The sequence below is a fragment of the Olea europaea genome, unplaced genomic scaffold (genome assembly GCF_002742605.1).
Source record: "Olea europaea var. sylvestris unplaced genomic scaffold, O_europaea_v1 scaffold1328, whole genome shotgun sequence".
In the NCBI taxonomy this organism is placed as follows: Eukaryota; Viridiplantae; Streptophyta; class Magnoliopsida; order Lamiales; family Oleaceae; genus Olea; species Olea europaea.
Genome location: NW_019230760.1, coordinates 63,450 through 71,664, shown reverse-complemented (window position 1 = coordinate 71,664; position 8,215 = coordinate 63,450). Strand labels below are relative to the sequence as shown.

The 8,215-nt window shown below is 31.5% G+C and overlaps 1 long non-coding RNA gene across 1 annotated transcript; it reads left to right on the top strand.

Moving 5' to 3' along the window:
* On the top strand, window positions 1-1,892 carry LOC111375023. The gene is made up of 2 exons (XR_002699247.1): window positions 1-1,061; window positions 1,480-1,892. It is a non-coding gene; the product is annotated as an uncharacterized LOC111375023 (long non-coding RNA).
* Window positions 1,893-8,215: the final 6,323 nt, after the last annotated feature.

Here is an 8,215-nt window from a genome sequence, read left to right as displayed (position 1 = left end):
GGTGCGAACGGTGGTTTTGTATTTTAAGAGGAGGATCATCTTTGAGTTTTTGGCATAGGCTGTTCAGTAGGATTTCTTTCAACTGCGGCATTTTGACCAACAATATATTGTTGAATTTTTTATCTGTGCATTGGCCGTTTGAGTTTTGTCTAAACACAAATTATGTGTTAGACCGAGTTCTTCTAGCAGAGCTCACTCTGTGGGTCGACATACTTTTTGAATTTCTTTTGAAAATTCTTCTTGGGTGTGTGAGTTCTCTGGAGTGTTCTTGTATTGATGTTGGAGTAGTTCTTGATTATTTTTGTACTATTTGTTGTTCTTGGTCTCTTGTCGTTGCTAATTTTCGTAGATAGTTGCTCTGGTTTGAATTTCTTCTTCTTGGGCACAAGTATTGTCACCGCTGTTAGTTCATAATTGCAAATTGATGCTTTTACCTACATCAATTTGAGGGGGATGTGAATGAGATTGAATAAGATTACGGAGATCATCGAAGATTATAGTTATATTATAATTATAATTGTACCATATATAGATAAATTGTTTTTGCTATAATTAGATTGATTTGGTTCTATATATTAAGAGAATCTCTCGTAGAGAGACTAAGAGAGGCATCGAGTCTTATTAAGTATATTTGCCAAGTTTTATATTCCATTATACAATTCTTCATGCAGCTCGATGACAAAGATTAGCTCTCCCAAGAGCATGTTTGTCTAAGCTTTAAAAAAAAAATGTTTACTTTTCATTAACATTTTATCGCAAACATTTTTGGATAACCTACTTTTTTGAAAGTCTCTAACATAACTGCCAAAATAAGTAACCTACTTGTTTCAAACTTTCACTAATGAAAGAAATTATTTATTTTAAAACTTATTTACTTATAAGTAAACTTTGCCAGATGTGCTCTTAGTACACGGAATGATTGAACCAAATTTTGTTGTAGGTGATGCAATGGATGGAGGAGGCAGGCGTTCGACCGTCAACTCAAATGTACCAGAATATCCTTTCGTTTGCTCAAATACGTAGTGGAACTGAACATGGTGCTGTCATAAAAGAACGAATAGGTAAATTTCTGAAGTATCACTTTTTGCGTATGTTGTCTTGGGGAATTGTCATTGAAGGGTTCGGTTGTTTTTGAAAATTGGCCATTCGTAATTCCTCACTATTTTGAAATCCTTTGCGTATTATTTAGTGTTTACAGGTTAGTAAATAATAGAGAAACTAGAAGGTTAATATCTTTTATGGAAAAGAACTTTTTTTCTTTTTTCTCTCTCTCTGTGACTAGGATCATCCCACGATTTTGATGTCGGTTTATTATAGGATCGTCACACAATTGATTCAATCCTCATTAAATTCATCCTATTGTTCTGCATAATGATTAATGTCGATTTCACGATCAGATACCATTGTTGTTAAATGTTAATGCTCTTGTATGTAGAATTTATCATACTGTAATCTCTTGGCTTTCTTTTAACTTGACAGCATACTTGAAAAGGAAATACGATTATCCAATTTCAACAAGCAAAGATGACATGATGACACAACAGGAAGAGAGTAATATTCCAGGAAGGTGAAATTTTTTCCTTCGTATATGGCAAGCTGATATTGATGACATGACAGGTAAAAGCATCGATTTTTCTTGAAAATCTATATGGATGTCGAGACAGGCTATGGGATTGTGAGCCCGATCTCTGTTTTTTGCCTCCGGAAATGGAGCTGGATCCGAGTGTTAATCCATTTTGAAGTACAAGTACACTGATTTTGTATCCGTTTCACTGTCCAATTCTTGTATACGAGAATTGTGTATATAAGGCATGTCATGAGATAAAAATGTGTTACATTAATAAGTACTTATAGTAACCAAAAATAGAATGTTCAAAAATAATTTTGATTTTCGTTTTGGAAAATTAAATTAGAGATACATTATGAGTTTTAATTTGTTTTAAAAATTTGAAAATATGTTATCTGAAATCATTTCAACTGAGATTTTTCTTAATTGATTTTAGATAAATAGGACTTCTAATAATTTATAGTGGTATATAACAATAAATATGAAAATATAATGCCAAATAGATGATTGAATTTTGTATTCCCTTGCCTGAAATTGATGTAAGAAAATTTAATATATATGGTTGGGACTATAAATTTTATTTGCATTTTTTTAATAAACCTCTAAATTGAATAAGAATAGTTTATATTTAGTTTATATTTGGTCTTCGTTTTTTTAAAAAATTATTTTCAATTACATATTCTCCAATAAAATAATTTTATATGTAAATTAATTATTATTATTATTATTATTATTTTTTTTACTTTTTAACCAAATATTTTTTTAACAAAACACTATTCTAAAAGTGGATTACACCAATTCATGGTTTTTAAATTCTCGATTCAAAAATCAGTCTGAAAGTTTATTGTTCAAAAATCAGGTAATTTAAATTTCTTAATATTATAAAATTAAATTAATTTAACTCAACACTCATATACATACCTACTCCAGCACTCACCTCAAAACCCAACCCCACGTAACCATAATTCATGTTTTGCTTTTTCGTTTTCCACTCTACACCCACCCAATACCCGGTATCGACGATCATTGTGAGTGGCAATAGGCGTATCATCGACAACAAGCGCATTAGTTGTGCGATCTCTCTCTCGCTCGTCTTCTGCATCTGTTGTTCACCATTCACAGGCGTTGTTGCTCGTCGTTTGCAATGCAGTCATGCGCGAGTAGTGCTGTTGATGGTGTTGGTGGTGCAGAGGCAGTGTTGGTTGTTTGCGACAATTCTGGAGGTGGTGTTTCGTAGCAAAGTAGGCGGTGCAGTTTGGATATTGGTGTTATGGTGGCGGTGTGATAATGGTGGTGATGGTGTCTGTGGTGTTACGGTGTTTTGGTGGCTGCAATGGTAACGATTGGGTGGTGGAGTGGGACAAAAAGTTTGCAATCAATTATTTGAGTGTTGTGAGCAATAAATAATATGTAATCTAAAATAATTTTTGATTGAAAAATATTTTGTGATCAATTAATTTGATAATTTGTGAATGAAAAATAATATGACCTATAAATTTTTTTATTTGTGATCGAAAAATAAGTTGTGATCGAAATTTAATTTGTCACTAATTAATTAGATATGTTGTAATCATAAAATAAGAAGTGACTTGTAAAATTTGTGATTTGTTATCAATGAATAGTACGTGACCAATTAATTTAATAAATTTGTGATCGATGAATAAATTGTGACATAAAATTTTTGATTTGTAATTGTGAAACAATTTGTGACCTATAAATTTTTTTATTGTGATTGAAAAATAATTTGTGACCAGGTTGTATAGAATCGTGGCCTTAATATATTTAATTAATAAAATATATGTTTAATTAATTTATTTATTAATATATTTTTTTTAAATTTGATTTTTGAAATTTTAAACTTTGTTTCTTAGTTTTGAAATGTTTTATACTTATAATCTCTCATATATCAATTTTTCCCATTCTAAAACGTATTTTGGTCAAAAAATAAAATAGGGTTCATTGATAACAAGGTAAAAAATAAATGAAAAAAATTATTATACTCTCAAAAAGGAAAGTAGCTTATAATTTACTAAAAAATTGATTTTTAACTAAATTAAATAAAGACTTAGTTTGTTAGGAAAGTGTGAACAAAATCCAACACAGACTAATTAATTGGATTACTACTCTTTACAATATATAGGTCAATTGAGATGGAACCCTCCCAACACAAAAACGTGACAATCCCAAAATTATTGGTCTCATGCGTTGTTTTCAATTTGTCTTTATCAAAATGCTGATCGGTTTTTATATTGGGGAAAAAGGCCTTTAAAACTGAGTTGAAGTCAGATAAAAGTGAAAGTTTCAAATAAATTATTGCAAATTTACCTAACTTAATTGTTAAAACGTTGGTGTCCAGTGTCAACCTCCTATTTGTCAATTTTGTCGATTAGGGTTTGTTCTTTTTCAAACATCATATTAAAAATTACGAATCATGTTCTTTTAAGTTTCTTAATAATATGTTGTGGTCTTCCCCATAACAAATAAAGAAAATATCTAGATCTAGTACTTTCAAGTGTCAAACGAATTTCCGAATCAAGATTGTCCCTCGGAGCATAGCCCAGTGTTGCAAAGGATATAAGTAAAGTTATCTCACGCCTTACTGGCAGTCGCAGTGTGGGGATTCGATTTCTGAGATATGAAATTGGACTTCTTGTAGGTGTTGTGTACAAGCAGCTCTTGTTCCCTGATCTACTAGGACACATCCCGCGATTTACCTTCCTCACAAAGCTCTAGGAGCGGGACGGTGGGGGCCTACAATGTTGTGGTTCAACATTTTTTTTTTTTTTAATAATTTCCGAATCAAGACTACAATGCATGATTACTGGCGCTGCCTGAATATGTCTGCGATGATTCTTTTTATTGTCATGTTAGGTGTATATATTAGTTGGATCTTACTTATTACTGTTTGATTTACCCAAAATTAACAAGAAGCACGCCAACAACTCTGTATTAACTTAGATTTGACCACAAAGACCTACATGTCGATTGTGCTTTACTAAGTCCAAGTTCAAAGAATATATTAAATACCGGGTTTAAGGCCTACAAGAAAAATCTCACAAAGAAGCATAAATACAAATGGGTATATATTGATTTGTAGCCAAATTGGGGATAGGGGTTAAAAAATTTGGTCGATTTTGATATATTTTGTAACAAGTGTCCATTTTGTAATGTTAGAAGACAAAAACACCATTTTTTAAGAATGACCGAAATGATTGAGAGGTGTAGATTTCATAATACATTTCTAGGTGCCCAAATCTCTAACTTACCAAATTCCTTGCACGACAAGACTTGCAAGCAAAAAATGCTATTGTCCGCCCCCAGGACACATCTCCAAGTAGTAAAAGGGGAGGGTGGAGAAATCCAACTTTACTTGAGGCTGCCGCATCAATGGTTCGAATCCTGAAACATGGATTTGGCTCTTGGGTAAGTGCAAGTATACAAGCAGCCTTCCACCCTGTACCCTTGGAGGCATAACCTGCGATTTACCTCCCTCACGATGCTCCAGGGCAGGGACGGTGGAAGACCCTTAAGGTTGGGGTTCAACCTTTTAAAAAATGCTATTGTCCAATAGTTAATAGAAGATATCTGGAAGTGATTAATCCTATTACTCATGGAAAACCGAAAACACAATCTATTTATAGCTTGTTTGATAGAGATTTTGATAATTAATTTTTTGATCGTTAGAGATAAAGTGAGTCCTACATGTGAGAGAAGAATTCAAATATGACAGCGGAAATAATGAAATAACGGTCAAAAAATTGATTTTTGTTGACTTTGAATCCGTAACAAACAGGCACGTAGTAATGGACTTTCTTTGAATTGAGGGAAGGCTTTATAGAGGGAGTTTAGGATGGTTTCAAAATGAGAGCATATAGCTTTTTCGAGAGTGCTAGGACGAAGGTAAACCTGATGCCAGTAACTGTCTTAGGGAGTCGATAAGGTTTGGCTAGAATTTCTTTTCTTCTTGCTTTTTTTTTTTTTTTTTTTTGGATTCTTGAAAATGGTCTGAAGTTGGTTCTAAGGACCAAATAAATTTACCTTTCTACATGATAAAAGAGGGAATCGTATAACAAAATGCCCATTAATTTCGATTTCCTTAAAAAAAAATAAGTTGAGGATCATGCTCGATTTTCTCACTTATGATACAAGAAGTAAACATTTGAAACATAATGTGTTATTATGAACACTCTTTTAACATGCCTGCTACACATTCTTGAGGTGTTTTGCTTTAAATTTATTTAGAAATAAGACTTATTTTGTTTGTTTGTTTGTTTGTTTTCTCTCTCTCGAGACGAGCAAATAAAATTTATTTTTATCTTAAATTTAAAAATCATACAATTTTCATAAAGCGAATTTTCATAAAGCGACAATGAACTAGATAATCTAAATTATCACAATATCAAACCAAACTAGATGTTTCACGTGATGTACTGTGCCACGTCTTCAATAAACTGGTTAGAAAATAGTTGGTTAGCACAAATATTTGTTAATGACCTAATCAAATAATTGAACAATATTTAAATAATATGACATGCATTTTATCCTTTAAGAATATTTAATTAAATAATAACATTCAATCAAATTCCAACACGTTATACGTTCGAATTATTTTATGTTGCCCTTTATGAAAACTAAGATATGCCCTTTCCCGGAGCTTCCCAAAGATCCGAATTTGTCATTTACACCCGGAAAAGTTCCGGGAATTTGTTATGAATTCTTGCAAATATTTATTTATATGGTTGTGAGAATTTAAATTAGAGTAATCTATTCGTACATCGTTGTGTATATAAAGATAACATGAGAGAGGGAGAGATTATAATAATTGAATTTATTTTCTTTCCTTCTCTTTTTATATATTTCCCTCTCTTTCATGTCATCTGCAAATAGCATTACTCAAATTAATTAATTACAGTACCTTAATATTTTCTAATTTATTTATATCAAGTCGAATTTTGCATACAAATAAAGGGATCACTCTATACTCGTAAATATGCAACATGTGATCCCCACCTATAATTACACATTTTGATGAAAATATATCTCCATCTTAATTTTCATCGATGACTCTCGTAAGATTTTCATTAAAAAATTGTCCACATTCTCAAATGCCCCTACAGCAATCTCCGCAATCAAATCTTATCTACTTCTTGAAATAGCTATTGTCATCAGGTTTTTCAAGTTCGAATACAATCCTTCTCTCGCCCCATATAAAGCCTTCCTCTTGTTTAAAGAAAGTTATGTCCTAGTCTATTTGAGCTAAATAGCGACTCACATCACCTATCGATGAATTTTTCATCAGTAGAATTACATTATTACATGATTATAAGCTAGAAAATTATATTTAACAGAGGTAATTAATTAATTAATTATAATTAAATGGTGTAGGCAACTTCTGCCAATTTGATCTGTCATTGACCCGGTTTAGTTGTCCAAGATCTGGTCTAAAATATCTTAAAATATCTGCATGGACGCAAATATCTCAAAATATCCCGGTTGGTAAAGGAATCTCATCAGATAATTAACAATAAATCCAAATCTAACCAATTTTAAACCCCATCTCTCTGTAATGTTTTGTACTTAACTGTAAAAGTGAAAATAAAATATAATATTGTAATCAGTGCCAATATTGTCTTTCTCATATTTTTATATAAATTTAATAATTGAAATAAATGAACTAGACTATTCGTAAATGATACGATTGAACACGACAATTGACAAATTTTATTTCATATTTCATGCATTCTTTAATATCTGTTCAGTTAGGTATGCTCAAAGTAAAATTTAAGTGTTGCATACGATATGTCGGATCATAGACAAAAGTCAAAGTTCAATAATAAACAGAACTTAAATCAAACCTTTAGTACATTTTTTTTAAGAGGCGGAGAGGTGACCGTTGCTTGAAGGAAATCCAGTTAAGAAAAACCGAAATGTATTCATATTAAACCAAGTTTCAACCTTTTTTCCTTCTCAATCTTGCTATGTATTATTCAATCCAAGAAAACAAACCTTGAAAATTATATACACAAGTCATAAACGTTGCATACTAAACCAAATTTTGTTCTACAATAAAATCGAGAGAATTTAGAACCTGTTTGGGAGTGATTTTGAGAATTGATTTTTTGACTGTTAGGAGAAAAGTGGGGTCCACTTATGAGAGAAGAAGCCAAATATGACAATTGGAATAGTGAAATAACGGTCAAAAAATCAAGTTTTTAGGTGAAAAAATCGGGCCCAAACAGGCTCTTAATTAATATCTGATAAATTAATAATTTCAGTTAAAAAATATCTTTGGCCAATCTCTTTTCGAGATTGACGTACTAACTTAATATTTTGCTAAGTTTATTAAAAAAAAATTGTAAATCCCACGTAATAAGTAAATTAATCTTTTTTTGAGGTAGTACATATGATTCGACTAAAAGTCATTCCTAAAATATAATTCAATCATTATTCGTATTTTTCTTGCTACCTTGAATATCTTGTATAATGTTTCTTACTGTAGGAGTTTTGGTGTGATTTTCTCATATTGCAACCAAAAATTATTCAACGTTACACCACTTTGAAAATTTCTTTTAGCTAAAGCGGCTCCATAGTAGAATTGTCGTCTTCGATTCACTATCTTGATTATTTCTGAGGACGCTCTCAATTACG